This window comes from Glycine soja, chromosome 15 (genome assembly GCF_004193775.1).
Source record: "Glycine soja cultivar W05 chromosome 15, ASM419377v2, whole genome shotgun sequence".
Taxonomy (NCBI): Eukaryota; Viridiplantae; Streptophyta; class Magnoliopsida; order Fabales; family Fabaceae; genus Glycine; species Glycine soja.
In genome coordinates, this window is record NC_041016.1 from 20852774 (window position 1) to 20871008 (window position 18235).

The window sequence follows — 18235 nt, forward strand, 5'->3', positions numbered from 1 at the left end:
CTGTCCTTTTTTACTTCATTCATACTTATAGGTTAAGTATGTTGTGTTAAATTTGATAAAATTTCAGTTTATTGCATATTGCTTTGTTCTTCGGGTGCATACTTGATTGTGGTCAATTTATTTGACCGCTTTCATTTTGTGTACTTGGAGACCAATGTGAAATGCTGCTGAAATTTTGTCAAATTTTGCATAACATGCTTAACTTGTACATATGAATGAAGCAAAAAAGATTGTTCCTGAATGGGATAGGACCTTACCTTCATAAGAAAAAAGTTAGAATATCATGCATACGACATAAAAATAGACCCTCTGATACAATAGAAAACATGAATCGAAGTTGGATTCAAGCACCACGCATCAATGATGAGTATGAAAAAGGGGTTGAAGATTTCTTGTTGTTTGCACAACAACATGCACCAGTGTCTGGTGGAAAATATTTTTATCCATGTGTTAACTGTGTCAATGGAAGGCATCAGTCATTAGATGACATTAGATCACATCTTATTTGTGACGACTTCATTCGGAGTTATACAAATTGGATATGGCACAGTGAATTGCCAAACATGTCAACAACTGCTGACATTGAATCACAACATGTCCAAACCGAAGATCGAATGGAAGACATGATACGCAATCTTCAGCAAGAGGGTTTTTTGCATGCTCATGCACCCTATTGTGAAGAATTACAAACAGATTCAAAGCTCCCATTGTATTTGGGGTGCACAACCTATACTCGGTTATCTGCGGTGCTAGCTTTGGTGAACTTGAAGGCCAGATTTAGGTGGAGTGACAAAAGTCTGATAGAGTTGCTTGTGTTATTGAAGAATATGCTACCTAACAAAAACACATTACCCAAAAGTCACTACGAGGCAAAAAAGATATTACGTCCGGTAGGTATGGAGTACCAGAAAATTCATGCATGTCGTAATAATTGCATACTATATAGAAATGAGTTTGCGAAAATATGGAATTGCCCAACATGTGGGGTATCACGATACAAGGTGAACGACGGGGAAAACAATTATGAAGTAGGAACAAACAACAATCGTCCAGCAAAGGTTTGTTGGTACCTTCCCATTATACCAAGGTTTAAGCGATTGTTTGCTAGTGCAAACGAATCGTCAAACCTTAAATGGCATGCTTTTGGCAGAATAAATGATGGGTTACTCCGACATGCTGCTGATTCTCCACAATGGAAGACCATTGATCACTTGTATCCTGAATTTGGAGCGGAACCAAGAAACCTACAACTTGCTCTTGCTTCGGATGACATGAATCCATTTGGTAACTTGAACACTAGTCACAGTTCATGGCCTATTATGCTAATGATTTACAACCTTCCTCCTTGGTTGTGCATGAAGCGGGTCCAAGACAGTTAGGGAACGATATTGATGTGTATTTGACTCCATTGATTGAAGACTTGCGCAAGTTGTGGGCAGATGGGGTTGATGTGTTTGATGCGAGTGTTGGACAGACCTTCAAGTTGCGTGAGATGATATTTTGCACCATTAATGACTTTTCAGCTTATGGGAATTTGAGCGGCTATAGTGTCAAAGTACACCATGCATGTCCAATTTGTGAGAAAAAGACGAGTTTCATGCAGCTTAAACATTACAAGAAGACAGTATATAGAAGGCATCGCAGGTTTTTGAAACATTATCACCCGTATCGGCGATTGAAGAAAACATTTAATGGAACCCATGAGACTGAAGGTGGCCCGGAACCGTTAGCTGGCCATGAAGTGTATGATCGGGTCAAAGACATGGTAACTGTTTTTGGTAAGACACAAACGAAGGATCATGCTGAAAAGAACATTTGGAAGAAAAAGTCAGTGTTCTTTGATCTTCCTTATTGGACCAAGCTACATGTTTGACACTGTCTCAACGTAATGCATGTTGAGAAGAATGTTTGTAATAGTTTAACTGACACCCTTCTTAACATCAAAGGCAAGACAAAGGATGGTCTACAAAGTTGACAGGATTTGGTCGACATGGGTATACGACAGCAGTTGCATCCGCAAGCACAAGGTCACCGAACTTATTTGCCCCTAGCATGTTACACAATGTCAACTAAGGTGAAAAAACATTTTTGTGGTTGTCTTAAAAATGTAAAAGTCCCACAAGGATACTCTTCCAATATCAAGAGGCTTGTGTCAGTTAATGATTTGAAGTTGGTTGGCTTGAAATCTCATGATTGTCATGTGTTAATGCAACAATTGTTGCCAGTGGCTGTTCGTGGTATATTTCCTGAGAAAGTTAGGGTTGCGATAACCTGGTTGTATTTTTTCTTTAATGCTATCTGTAGCAAGGTGATTGACCCAAAACAATTGGATGATTTGGAGAATCAGGCAGCCATTATCTTGTGTGAATTAGAAATCTATTTTCCTCCATCATTTTTTGACATCATGGTTCACTTAATTGTTCATCTTGTGCATGAGATTCAGTTGTGTAGGCCTATGTTTTTACGCTGGATGTATCCTGTTGAACATTACATGAAGGCCTTGAAAGGATATACAAAAAATCAATATCGCCCAGAGGCTAGCATTGTTGAAAGATACGTTTCTGAGGAAATTATTGAGTTTTGTTCAGAATATTTACACGCCGCTACACCTGTTGGCGTTCCTGAAAGTCGTCATGACAACACCGTTGAAGGTAAGGGCACACGAGGGTTCAATGTTGTAACCATGGATCGCCAACAGCTATCTCAAGCTCATCTATACGTATTACACAACACAACAGAGGTCATCCCTTACATAGATGCTCACAAACAACATGTTAGTCGTATTCACCGAAAAATGAACATGATGAGGTTGTTGCAAGAGCATAATAGAACTTTCATACAATGGTTTAGACAAACAATCTTTGTTGATCATAGTGCTTCGAAGATGTTAAGATTGCTAGTTGTCGGTCCAAATTTTAATGTTCCAACTTGGAAGGGATATGATATCAATCATTATTCTTTCTACACGAAGTCCAAGGATGATAAAAATAGTGTGCAGAACAGCGGGGCCAATGTGGATGGTCAATCGCATCACTTTTGTAGTGCTTCTAACAATAACCCCATTGAAGCAAGCATGCCTTACTATGGAGTCATTGAAGACATTTGGGAACTTGATTATGGTGAATTTAGAGTACCTCTCTTCAAATGCAAGTGGATCAATGGAAATACAGGTGTGCATCAAGACAAAATGGGATTTACTTTAGTAAACCTTAAAAAGGTAGGTTACAAGGATGACCCATTCATAATGGCAGAACAAGCTCGACAAGTGTTTTATGTAGAAGATCCCTGCGACTCTAGATGGGCAGTGGTTTTGCAAGGGAGAACAATTTCTACAAGTCACCATATTGATGGTTCAACACTTGATGCACCTGACATGCTGCCTTTCTCCAAAGACATGCCTTCAATTACTGATGAACAACAAGAGGACGATGTATATGCAAATCGTACTGATCATGACAAGGGTTTATGGGAGAACATTCCTACGTAACTGTGTAAGCACAACCATATACGTATTACGTAACTATGTTTTATTTGTCATGCATAAATTTCTAAGTTATTTTTTCAACTTCATGCACCCTATTACATAACTGAATTTTTCGTAACTCAATTTTGTTATTTTCCGTAGGGTGATGACAGCACCCTCAACGTCCCCACCACATTCAGAAAACCCTGTAGAGGTTACTTCAAAAAGGACTAGACAATCCACCCGGCTCAGAAGCCTGACTACTAGAAGCTTAGATCACCCACGACCAGTTGTGAACGTGAATCCTGCTACAGGTAGAGGCTCAGGGCCTCATAAAGAGAAATTTCACAGTTATCTAGGGGTTGTCACAAGGGACAAAATTCCTATTGTCCACGCGAATTGGAATGTTGTCCCAGATGATCTAAAAAACCTAATATGGGAAGATATTTTGGTGAATGGTTATAAATACACGCATGCTTATGATTTTGTTTTTAAGTTAGTTTTAAAAGAATCATTTACTTACTGTTACATAACACCTTTTGTTGTGCAGTGCAAATTTGACATCCCTGAACGTGAGGATGCAAAAAAGAAGGTGATGTCAACAGTCGCAGTTAGATAGAGGCAATTTAAGTCGTCATTGACTTCTAAATTTGTCTATGCTGACAATGAAGGTCAGAAAAATATCTGATCCTACGGTGAAGTATGGTCTTGATCCAACAACACGGGTCGAATTTGCAAAAACCGTCAAACCCCTAGTTGGCAGGTTTGTGGTAGTTGCCTTATATTCAATAATGGATTCAAAATTGTATATGTTGTTTTTTAATATATATATATATATATATATATATATATATATATATATATATATATATATATATATATATATATATATGACTACTACAAGCTTGTGTTTTTAAGGGTATAGGGAAGAAGGCGCAGGAAATTCAGAAATTCAATGACTGCCCCCACGTACTGTCTCGTGGGGGTTATGAACTTCTTGACAAGAAACTTATGGATGAGAAGAGGAAGCGTCAAGATCAGCAATATGAGTTTACTGAAATCCCAACACTCAACCTCGGCCCTCCATCCCTAGTGTCAAGACACCTGAAGTGGAAGATGACCCGCACAAAGCGTTATGGCCAAATGACCTCTGAAGCGGCACAACAAATTGCAGACAAAATTGTGAGTTCATCTCTTCTTAGCTTATAGTGATTGTCAAATAATCGTTAGCTAACACTCAACTTTATTTTATTGAAATTGAACAAATATATCTGCATGCAGGATTCATTAGAGGAACAGGCTACGCAGGGAAGCTTTGTTCCACATGGGCGTCAGGACATACTGAACACGGCCATAGGCCGACCTGAGCATCCAGGACGTGTTCATGTCGTAGGGACAGGTGTCACAATAAGCCAATACTTTGGCCAAGCATCACGTGCTTCTAGCACGTCCTCACCATCAATCAGCCAACAACAGTTGGCTTAAATCATCGGTGGAATTAAAGATGAGATAAGAAAGGAGGTGGAAGAAGAACACAAGTAGCAGCAAGAGGCTTGGAGGAAGGCAGTTGAAGAACAACACAGTCACAATTTGGAGATAATGAAGTAAGAGTTAAAACAAGCACTTAAAATAGAGTTATGTCATATTGCATCACATCAGTTAGCCCCCATTGAGGCACCAGAAATGCAACCTTTAGTTGCGCGTGTGAGCATAAAGGGTAGCTGCGCTGCACCTGAGGCACAAGGATTACCTAAAGAGCCTTCTAATGTTGATGTGGATCTAATGAGGTTGTTCGTGGTTGAAGATGAAAGTACCTTGCTGGTGGCCTTGGAAAAATTGTATGACAATTTATCCACCATTCACAATGTTCATTATGCAGATGATGTTGTTAGGGTGAATGTTGTCACATATTACCACCTTAACGCTGAGGTCCCTTTTCCTACAATAGAGGTTCGATATCTGAACTAGGCCGTTGGCACATTCATCGCATGACCCAGACATCTTGTTAGAAAAGTAACTGATGAGGTTCCTTTTTCCCTATGAATCCCTTGTATTTTTTGTCATGCATAATTACATGTAGACTAATTGGTATTATGATAGGTGGTGTTGGTATCCGATAAGCCTCCACCGAAGTCTGTTGAACAGACTGACAGGGCCAATGTTATTGCCACAGATGATCCCTTGGGAGAGTTGGTTAATAAGTTGTATGTCATTTACCAAAAGCCAATGGAGTTGTCATGGGACGGGGCAAAATTTGGGATACCTAATTCCACAAATGGCTTTTTCATCACACATGCAGATGTAACTGAAATCATTTTAGGTGACAAATGTTTAAACATATCTATACTATAGTTGTGGATTATGTAAGTAAATTATATATCGTAATGTAAGTCATAATTAATTGTCCACTCTATATTTGGCTAGCAATATAGTTTACTATCTTTAAAAAAGATTTATAAATGATTGGAGTACAAGCATAGGTTTTGCTCCAGTTTATGGTTTCCTTGAGCCCCAATCTATACGTTGCGCAAAGGACATGCGTCAAGAATGTGAACAGTACATAGAAACGTGGGTCAAGAAATCACATCAAGAAATCTACTTAGGACCTTACTTGAATCAATAAATCAATTGATGTGGTTGTTATCAATGTGTTTGCATTTATTTGATGGTCAATTTGATTTTTTTGACTTCAGTGCACATTGGCAACTTGTGTTGTGTCCACGAGAGAATATTGTGGAGTATGAAATTGTACCTCAATGCTTCATGTACTAATCTTATATAATTTTTTCAAATTTGTAGTGCTTTTCTGATGGAACACCATTAGACAGTGACACCATGACGACACTATGCAAGAAATGGGCAGCCTATTTTCTACAAGTTGGAAAGATGGATGTAAATTATAGAAATTTAGATGACATAGGAACATTATTGTTTGTAACATAAAATTTTCATTGTTTAAGTTTCATGATGTGGTCGTGACTTTTAATTCGGCATCATTATATAAATCTCTCTAAATTTGACTTCTTTACGTTATTCATTGTGCACTACTTTGGGGTTGCGTTTTGTATTAGTCCCCATATAGGATCAGTGTTTTTGTTGTGCAGGTCAGCATTAGCCGCACTATATATGGTTGTCCCTTTCACAGGTTGTCTAAGAAAAAGACAATAAGGTATGTCATATACTACCTTTTGATAGAGCAAAATTTATGTAATATACAACCATTCTTTCTTATCCAATAGACATAAAATTATTAAGTTTAATTAGATATGTCAAATTTATATTTTGTCCATACAGTAGTACAAAACAATTTTGTCTATACAACCATTCTTTCATATGCAGGTTAGGTGGCACTCATACAATGGAACTAATGATTACAACTGGAAAAATAGTTCCAAAGTTACAGGTAGAACATGGATTGGTTGTTGATAGAGTTTATACAGGGTCATTTATGACTTCTTTTGTGAATTATTATGTAGTTCTGATTCGCATTATTTCATTAGCTGTTAGGTTTTTCAATTTCTATTATGAAGGCTGATCCAGTTATTCTTCAACAATTACATGCTCCAACTAAAGCTTCTTATTGGCCTATTGCTGCTGATGGTTGGTAATATTCTGTAATTGCTTTTATCAATCAATTTAATTACATGGAAAATTTTCAATATCTGTACTTTTCTAGTAACAAGCTTTTACCTCTAAAAGGTTCATTCGACTGTGATATTCATTGGAGCAAATTAATTAATTATTCATTGATTGAAATTTTGAAATGTCTTAGTCAAAGAGTTGCAAGGTGAGATTGCAACATCATTTTCATGTAACCTTAGAAGTTGGAACAATCATTCATATTTTTCAATGTGGGAAAAATAAATATAAAGTTTCAAACTAACCAAGTAAATCCTAATTTTAATGTTACAGGGAGAAAGGCATATGAAACTTTTCATTAGATAAGAAAAGACAATATTTCAATGAGTGGTCAAGGTGAATGTGTGTTTCAAAGTGTTTAGAGGGCATGCACAATTGCTGAAACAACATGATAGTATCTCTCCCACATACTTCAAAACCTTCATTAACCTTGAAGGTCCTATAACTTTATTGTTACATTCCCTTTAGTTACCTTTTTCATATTAAATCCTACCTGTAGGTAACAAAGTTCAACAAGTAAATTTGCAGAGAAACAAATTAAACTCAAATCAGTGGAACTAGACAACTTGATACAGTATGGAAAGCCAGTGTACTGTAGGATTCATGTCTCCACTATATACAATTTCAGTATGCACTTACAGGGATGGACAAGCAATTTCAGTCATTTATTTTCGGGTTGGCTATACACCAATTGACTATCCTTCAGAATCAGTGAGTGACATCAGTCTTTTTGCTGCTCATAAGCATGTTTTTCCATTGTAGAAACATCTATTTTGTTTTCTATGTATGTAAACTTCTTTTCTTAAGAAATAGGAAGGTGTTAGGCCACTGAATCTGGTATGACCTTTTGGCAAAAAGATTGTCTCTAACTCACCAATGTTAAGTAATTGTACTTTATTGCCAATTAATATTCAATTAATCTATCTTCTAACAAAACTTTTTAAGATTTTCATGATACAAAGTGTTTAAACCACCTATCAAGTGAAGTAAAGCTGACCAAAAAGGCCAACACTCTTTCTAACTTAGCACCTATTTATATATTTCTTTATGCTATAGAGCTTAGTTAGTTAACAAAGTCGTATGAGAAATACCTTCTCCAAGGTTGCCGGTTTCTTGTGGATCATCTAACTTTGGGACACCTAAACAATTTGGGAAGTTTTGCTTGAGAAAGCATGCTTCTGACTTTTTTAGGCTTTTAGCAATCATTTTGTTCATCCTTTCATGAACTCCAGTCATTTGTGATGGTGTTTGTATTTTGTACCTTTGACTATCATAGTCTTTTGTAGTTATTTATTGATTATAGACACTTGGCTTGTTCTTTTAGATCAACATGTCATATGGTCTACAAATTCAAACCAAAGATGGATGGTGATTGATCTTTTTTTAATTTTATATGCAGATTTTTTGGAGCACAAGATGGGCTATTTTGTTGAATTTGCATGTTGAGATGTTCCGTGGGAACAAGTACCCTGTATATCAACTTAACATTTTTTTGTTCCATATGACATTCTTGGCAAAACCTCTATGTCTACTCTTTAGGTTTAACTTGTTAATGTTGGTTTTTTTTGTTTAGATTTTTTTTAAAAGTTTTGCATTTAGGATGGATATGGGAACTGATTAAATTGACACTTGATAGATAAGGTGGTCCATTAAAATGAAAAATTGAGGGCTAGTTTGTGTTGAACTGATAGTGATATAAGAGTGTGTGTAGGGGACTAGAGGATTTATCCTTACCTAGATATACTTTCATCCAAAATAAACATGTAGATTTGGTCAATACTTGAGTTGAGAAATAAAGAGAGAATAACTGGTGGCTAGGCTACCTCAAATCCTTCTTTTGATTAGTTATTCAAGTTTACATTTTAAAGCAAATTAGAGGGAATATAGCTGATGAAAAGTTTTTAATCATCTTCAATGCCACATCCTGCAACAAACTAATAGAGATTGTTTAAGAAAATGATCATGAAGGCTAACATTGATACTTATACGAATTATAAACTTTTATTTTCATGGTGTATTCATTGTTCTAAGGATATGAGAAATGAATGATGAAATGTTACATGTAATTTTGCAAATATATAGATTCCACAATGGCATTCACAAAAATTTGTACCTTAATTCAACCAAATTAAGCACCTGATCATTATTTATAGATTGGCACACATACATACTGGATGCTTCTAGTTTTCATATGTCTATATTCATTGATATTATAAAATTTGAACGTGGCTCACTAACTATGTAAATAGGTGCTATTGCTAGATTACTTTGCTTGAACCAATGATTACAGGATTACAAGACTCTTTGCCAAAATCAATTGGGCTTCTTCCTTTCGATGGAGGTGTGACAGGTACATGATGACAATTTTCTTTTTACTTGAATAAACTTTACTTTGCATTTTACTTATATGTGAATGCTTAAAATGTATTCTTTCAACATCTTGATGGAAAATTATTCATATCGATTCATATGCATAGAAAATTATTCAAGGATAAAAAATTATGAAAGGCAAAATCATTCTCCAAATAATAGTGAGTCTTATCATGTAAATCATGTTGGTGTTTCATATATTGGACATGCATGCATCATACAATATTCCAAATTCTTGGTAACTACGCATCAATTACACAGTGCTTGACCAAATCGTTTCTTAGATATTAATTATTAGTAGTCGTTATTTCTTTGTCCTTTCTTTTGAATAAAGTATGACTAGATGCATTTCTTTGTCATGGAGTTGAGGTCATTGGCATTTCTTATACCCTTTTCTTATGTTTCTTATATAACTAGGAGAGACCTTAGGCATAATGCATTTGTCAAAATCTCAAAAGCACTGAAACATTTTGCTAGAAACTAGACATTTATCAAGGCAGTTATATTTCATGGTCATTACAAATAGTTTTCTACTAAGGAATACAATACATACACACATGGTCATATATGAGAAATTAGTTCTTATATTATTGCTACCCAGGTTGCGTGAGACTCGTTAAGGAGCATCTTAACTAGGAGACAAAATCAGAGCTGAAAGTTGAGGTTCTTTATGGCATAAAAGAGATTGGAAGTGTATTATATTGGATGGGGCTTCTAGATATTGTGTTGGTCACTAACATAGTGCAATACAAATTTATTTATTGTAATTGGCATCAACATAATTTCAAGAATTAATAAATCTGTTTTATATTTCAAGATAACAATTTTAAAATTCATGTTATTTTTGAAACCCAACCAAAAAAGAAAAATGATGGCACAAGACCAGTTATTTTAGCCAATTGTAGGAGATAAAGTACCAAGGGGTACCTATAGTCGAGAACCTTTATAATGCAAAGCTGACTCAAAAAACACGCAACATATTGTAACTTACTTGAAGTCCTTATTTGGTTAGACTTTAAATAGATAGAGATGGCAAAGTTATTTAGGTAGCACTAGAAGAATTTAGGCATTGCAGGCATAAAAATGGCAAGGAGGACCTAAGAATATGAGTGGAAAGTAAGGTGTTTGTGGGCTGGGCTTAACTGGTCCAGTCCCATCCTAATATTTTGGACATGGACCGGGCTGATTCTAACAAAATCTACAACTTCAAATATTATGCATAGCTGAGTTATATGATATGTGTGTGTGTGTGTACAAATGAACACAAGTAGACAAATTTTAATTTCTATATTCTGAACTTGTTCCAATTAGCAACAATGTTACATGTTGTTTCGACAAGAATGTTATATGCATGGTTTGATATTCTTTTCATGCATTGATCCCACAATGGCTAGTTACATGTTTTTAAATAAAAAATGTTTGTGTTTTGTTAAATATTTGTATGTTTAAATGCAGTTCCTAGAAACTTCAGATTGCTAGAGGAGCTTGAACGTGGTGAAAAAGGAATTAGAGATGGCACAATTAGCTATGTAATGGATGATGGTGATGACATTTACATGCGCTCTAGGACTGGCACCATTATTGGCCCCCAAAATGTAAATATTTCTCTGTTCACTCTGTAGAATCACCCTTATCGATGTGTGTCCAATGATAGTTATCAGTTGCATGTAAGAGGCTGCCCCCAAAAATGTTAAATTGGAATTTTCTATCCCAAAGATAAGTAATTTGTACTAACATATAAATGCTTAAAAATAAAGAAAAGTTACCCAAAATTGGAAATATAATTGATAAAAAATTAAAAAAATCTAAACAGTGATGAGTTAAGTGGCCATTTTTTGTCCAAATTTAAGAATTGGTTGGATGCTTGGAGCACTACCTTATAATGGAAAGTGTTATTGCTATTTTGAAGTTTATTTTGTGATAATAATAGGATTTTTTTTTTGGATTTCTTTAGTTTGGAATATGCATGCCTTCCTATTTTCTGTTACTGTTGGATTGACTTAGCATATTTATATGGTAAAGAAGTCTATGCCTTTGCAGTATGAAAATTTGTTTATCCTTAAATTTTAAAGTTTGGGATAAGGTTATCTTTTATATATATAATAATGTACTTACTTTCATTTTTTTTATAGTTAAAAAAATTTGTTTGCAAATCCTATAATTATGCTATTCTCATTTATCTTTTCTCTGTCAGACTATACATGAAGGAAAAATTTATCAACTGAAGCTGTTTGGTGATAAAGACTACCCAGAAAAGCCCCCTAGTGTTCGGTTTCATTCACGAATCAACATGACTTGTGTTAATCATGAAACAGGAGAGGCATCATTTATAATTTTCCACATGCTTTTGTTTTATAAATATTTTTTGATAAGTGCATGCTAGGACATATAATCAAGTTTGATTTGGGTTATAATTTCAGTGTTTTCCATTTTAATCATGTCTGTGTTAATCATTTGGGTTATAATCATGCTTATGTCTTATAATTTCAGTGTTTTCTATTTTAATTTTACAATTGTGATGATTCGAGATGTCTGTTATTAGAGATCTAGTCAAGTTTGATTTGGGTTTTTGGGAAGGGAATAATGGAATATATTTCTTTCTTACTTTATTTCAAAGCACGGGTTGAATCTGCTCCATCTTGCAACACTTCTCATGTTTATGATTATGAGAAAATTCAGTCTATTTTATTGGATTAATAACTAATTATATGTGTGACAAGATTTATAGACTTGAATGAAATAGGTTGAACCAAAGAAATTTGGTCTTCTTGCAAATTGGCAAAGAGAGTACACCATGGAGGACATACTGACATAGTTGAAGAAGGAAATGGCCGCTCCTCATAACCGGAAGCTTGTCCAACCTCCAGAAGGTACCTACTTTTACCATCCAAGATGGTATACACGTTGGATCAAATTGCATATTTGTTGTATGCAATATATAGTGTGTAATGCTTTGTGGATCCATCTTTCTGAATTCTAGAACATATAGGGGAATGCCCCAAAAAGCTTCATGTTTCTATTTCCATGGCTTTAGAGTTGTTTTGTTGTCTTTGTTAGCTGTGCTGAAGGGACTGTTTGATTAAAATATTGTGTGTCAAATATTTCGAAAACTCTTTTAAGTAGTATTTTCCCTTCTAATTACAAAAGTGCTTTCAATTTTAGTCTTGCTTCTTATTGCATTACTTTCACTACTACAATAACGATCTTTTAAGTTGGTTATTTAAGACATTTCATGACAATTTTGAACCGTCCTAAAATCTGGCATCATAATATGGTAATACACTTACAACGACGGTTTTTGAACTGTCGTAGAAAGTAATGTTTTCTAAGACGGTTATTCAATAACCATGAATAACCAAACCGTCTTAGAATCTAGTAGATACAAAGGCGATTTTACATACTATACCGTCTTAGTATCTATTACATTCTAAGATAGTTATTGAATAACCATTGTAAAAAGTAGTATATACTAAGACGGTTTTTAGTCCACCCGTCTTAGTATGGCGTAGTCAACAAGCGAATTCTAAGATGGTTGTTCAATAACCGTCTTAGAAAGTTCAACATTCTAAGACGATTCTAAAAGAACTGTTGTAGTATGTCTTAGAAACTAAGATAGTTATTTTTACAACCATTTTAGTTTCTCACCCTCACCAAATCAGTTTTCACATATTTTTCACCCTCACCAAACCACTGAAGCAAAAAGAGACAAGAAAATGAGTTGATATGCACAATAAACTAATAAAGGTGAAATCAATATACACTTAGAGAGATACAAATTTAACCTTAGATGTGATACTTGACATAGAAATGTTGATGAAGTTAGCACCAGCTTCAGTAGCAATTGCCTATGCAAGGCTGCACAAAAGGTAATTCAGAGTCGAGATAACAGAATGAATTATATTTTGATAAAGAGCAAGTTACATGCAAGTGCAAATTGTCGTTGAATTTGTGACTTGTTAAAGAAGAATGACTACCTTATAAACAGAACCAAAAACTCCTTGGCCAAGCTTGTTAGCATCAGAGAAATTGTCTATTGCGGCAACTATGGAGCTAAGTTCAAAGAATGGTAATTCTAAATTTTTTTAGTGTTAAATTCTTGTAGACCAGTTGAGTCGTCGAAGGTAAGACAAATGGAATACTTGCGATCCCTTCTTATTCCTACCATCAAACAAGGAAACAAATACATTTGACCATGTTATTAGAATTAAGACCGTAAAAAAAATGTTATTAGAATTAAGAACACTAAGTTTGATAAAAAAAATAATTCCACTTACATTGTCTCCTTGCTTTAATAAACCAATACACGAAAGTGATCGCCAACAACAAAAACAAGAAAATAGCAGCGGTTAAAACTGCTACCATCCCCTTCTTGCCTAGAGAACCATACGGATGTTTTGCATATTTAACTGCAAAATCAAAATGCACAAATATTATAAGTAAAAGAAATAATGACAAACAAATCAAGTATACAAGATTATCTAACTTGAAAGTTTAGAGAAATTTGTGAATTATGAAACTTTAGTAGTAAACTTAGCTATAAAAATAATATTAAAAAACTAATAAAAAATATAAATTATATAATACAAAAATTCTGTCATAATTTTTTATAACATGCATTCACAAAACATCATATTTTATATCACAATTAATATCAAAGAACACATAAGACAGGAAATTACTATCACACTAGAGAGAGGATATTACTAACTTTTTTTGTTATTAAATAAAAATTGAAAATTTTAAAATATCATAATTAAAAATATTTTATTTTAGTTTCCAAAATATCTTGATTGATTTTTTTTATCTATATTTGATTAGAAAATAAAATGTGATTATAGTTTGATTATGCTATCCAAACAACAGAGAAAAAAAATTAATTATACTATAATTTATTTGATTTTTAAAATTTTGATTAAAAGAAATTAGAAACTCAAACGAGTAATAACAATCATGGACTATTTATTGTTACCAAAAAATAATGATGGATTTTCATATTAAAGTAAGAAATAAGGAGAGTACCTAACTGAAGCTTGTCAACTCGCACAAACAAACTTTGTCCCACTTGCCTGTGAGTCCTAGTGTCTTCCATATTTCCATGCCAAAAAACCCGTAACAAGAAAGTTCACTGCAAGCTTGAACCAATTGACTATTCGAAGTTGAGCTAAGAACAACATAGATCCATAAGTATAGTTCACTTATTGGACAATTTTATACGATATTAAATATATTACCTGTAAGTTAACTACACCTCCAGACAGAGATAAAAAAATAATATAAAAAGGTACAAGTAAACAACTAGAATATATTCAGCTTAAAACTCGAGACTAAAAAACAGAAAGACGAGTTATAGAAAGGTACAAGTAAACCCAGTAGCCAATAATGGCTACATCTTTTTCTTGTAATTAGAGCAGCTTCTACTATGCCTCATCTGAAAAGAATAAATTAATTATATATATATATATATATATATATATATATATATATATATATATATATATAGCAAATGTTAAAATGCCTAATAGTAAGATTTACTTACCACCTCCTTCCCTTTACATAAGAAGTTTTTTGTTTTTAGAAAATTGTTGGGTAACTTTTATAACTTTTTTTAAAAATTATTTAATGTATTATTTTTTATAAACTATTGATAAATTTAATATCACATGTTCATATCATTTGATGATGTCAAACTAATTAATAAAAGATTAAAAATACAGTTTTAAAAAATTCATGTGATTATTTGTTAGACTTTTGGGTAATTCTGTTATTAGTCACCAATTAAATGTTTTTATTTAAATATTTAAATATGTGAATAAATTAAAAGCATGACTAAATAAATAAAATAGGGACCAAAACGTTTTTTTGATTAAAAGCATGAATAAATTAAAAGCATAAATAAAAAATAAGGACCAATAAGGACAAAATTTACAAAACCAACCCTGCTCTCCAGGAGGAACTTCAATATGATAATATTAATTGGTGATTGAAGGCCCTGGTAATTAAATGAAGTATTTCAGTTACAATATGCAAATGTTTTTTAATAAAATAAGTAGATTTTTATTTTTATGATGTGTTTATTTAAATTATTTTTAATTAAAATAATCAGTTTTTTTTATCTTTTTTGAAAAAGTAAATCTTATTTGTTTATTAAAAAATATTTTTTAAAAATAACTATTTTAAAGTTTTTTTAGCTTAAACAAATTCAGTCTAATATATTCATCAATTTCATTGATGATTATTTTTTAGTGAAAATTTTATAATTAATGCTTTTAAATTCATATTCACATAACTCAAATGTGGATCAAAATAATTTTTAGTTACTTTTGATATATTTTGACGTAAAAATTTGATTAAACTTACAATCTACTATTGGGGGGAATTTATTTGGTTTTCCCATATAGTTATTCGTTTTAAATAGTCACTAATATCTAAATACACGCACTTAATTAATCACTTAAATTGAATGTAATGTCTAATCACCTTTTGTAATTTCCATAGGTTCAGTTCCTGGTTCGGTGGTTAATTAATCTTACAATAAATTTATTGCTTGGCCAATATGATAATATTATCACTCTCTCAAGTTCATCATCTCTACTAACAAAACAAAATTAATATTTATCGTTAATTAAAAAATGATTCAATTTTTGAAATTAAACTAAATGAAAGAAAAATAATCCTCAAAAATTAAAAAGAAATTAAAGAGAACTCATTTCCACAATGAAGCAAGGAAATCTTACATGCTGATTCTGGAAGGTACATTTTCTGATGACATAATCACGAATGGAACATATTTCCAAGAAGATCCCTACAGCGGTAGTAAGCAATGTCAAAAGAAGAAAGAAAGGAAAACAAAAAAAATAACCAAATAAAAAAAAGACAATATGTAGGAGTACGTACACAGCGCATAAATAGTTTAATTCATTAACTTGTATAATTTTTTTTCTTCTTTCTTTATGTTATGACACGATCAAATAAATTCTTGTAAGATATAATGCTATCAGATCTTCAAGAAAACTTGCATAAATAGTTACGCATTAAAAAGATAATCTTATGTTGAAGGGAAGTTTAAGAAAAAAGAGGCATGTGATCTTAATACAAGACAATTCTCTTGATTGTGGGGGAATGATGCAGCAAGATTTACCTTGATCTTAATGCAAGATAATTCTCTTGATCGTGAGAATTAGCAATTTACCTTCTTTCCCTTTCTCTCTGGAGGCACTGGCACCCTCGAAAACAGCTTAGTTTCTTAACACCTATCAAAAGCCTTGCAAGATGACCTCAAAAAGTAACATCTTTGGGATCTGCTTTTATTGCTTTCAAAAGACAATAATCGGCTTCATCAACATAACCATGTTCTCTGCATTTGAAAAAGATTCTCAACTCGATAACTAAACTATTTCTTACAGCACTGTTTAAAATTAATACATGCATAAACTTAGTGAAATGAGAAACAGTAACACTACTACAAATATGTTATTCTAGGACACGCCTTCAAGGACGGTGCTTTCAAAAACGACATTGTTTTAGAAGCGGTGGCATTTTAGTAAATAGGAGATTTATGTCAAGGACGTTTTTGTTAAAAACGATGTCGTTTGCGCATTACAACAACAGGTTTAGTGCACACCGACGTTGAACTGCACTACCCTAGCCTGCACTTGCACTCTACCCTACCCCGCACTACCTAACTCATTTGCTAAAGGGATTGTGCGCATCGATGGAGAATAGAAGAATTAGGGTTTAGATTTGTTGCATAGGGGAGACGCTGAGCATGGGACCGCCACCATGGCATTTACAGCGACGCCGACAGGGACTCACTCCATGTGGCGCCTGCTGACGAGGCCATCCGAAGCGGACCGCCACCAGCGCAGCTCAGTTACCTAAGCATGCTCATGTCTTTTCTCTTTCTGTCTCGCACACGCAAACACTTGTTCCGGTGGCCCCTTTCTCTTTCGCTTCATCTTCAACATTAGGTCTTCTTTGACTCTGTGGTCGTCACTGCTTCTCAACTCTCTTCCTCTTTCCTTCACTTGCTTACTCCCATTCGCAAACTGTAATGGCCAACGCAGCAAGTTGAATTTTCAGAATCGATTTGTCCAAGTTTGATTCGAAGCAAAAAGAAGCGAAATTGGAGTTTTAGGGAAAGAAGAAGAAAAACAACATGGCGTGCGATGGTGCAGGTCCCGTTGGTGGTTCGAGTTCGGCATTGACAATAAAGCAAGTCAAATTGGAGAGAGAAAGCAAACTGAGAATACAAGTTGGTAACGACGCACCTCTTCGCCTTCGACTCCTTAACGGCACTGCCGAGAATTTTGGCACCGAGCTTCCACCTGAAATCTGGCTCAATTTTCCTCCCAGCCTCAAGTTTGTTGTAATATCTTTTTATATCTGCATTTTTGTTACATTTACATGTCTATTTTCTTCTTTTTATAAGTAAAATGTTTTTTTTTTTATCTTTCAGGTGTTTACTTGGTATGGTGCAACCATTGAAATGGATGGTGCTACTGAAACTGATTATACTGCTGATGAGGTAAGCCAATGTAACCGCCCTATTGCGTGCATTCTTTCTGTCAAACATATTGGTAAGACAAAAAAAAACAGAGGATCCGATGAGGAGATTGCAACTTTTTGAGTGCAGACTCCAATGGTTAGTTATCTAAATGTAGAATTTTTTTTTTTTGCAGTAACAATGTAGAATTGTATAAAGTGCTTCTTAAGGAGCTTGCAGGGATGATTGACAGACAATTTACTTGAAATGTTGAATCTAGA

At 33.9% G+C, this 18235-nt stretch overlaps 1 pseudogene; it reads left to right on the top strand.

The window, feature by feature from the left end:
• Positions 1–326: 326 nt before the first annotated feature.
• On the top strand, positions 327–12551 carry LOC114385937 (annotated as a pseudogene).
• The last annotated feature ends 5684 nt before the right edge of the window (positions 12552–18235 follow it).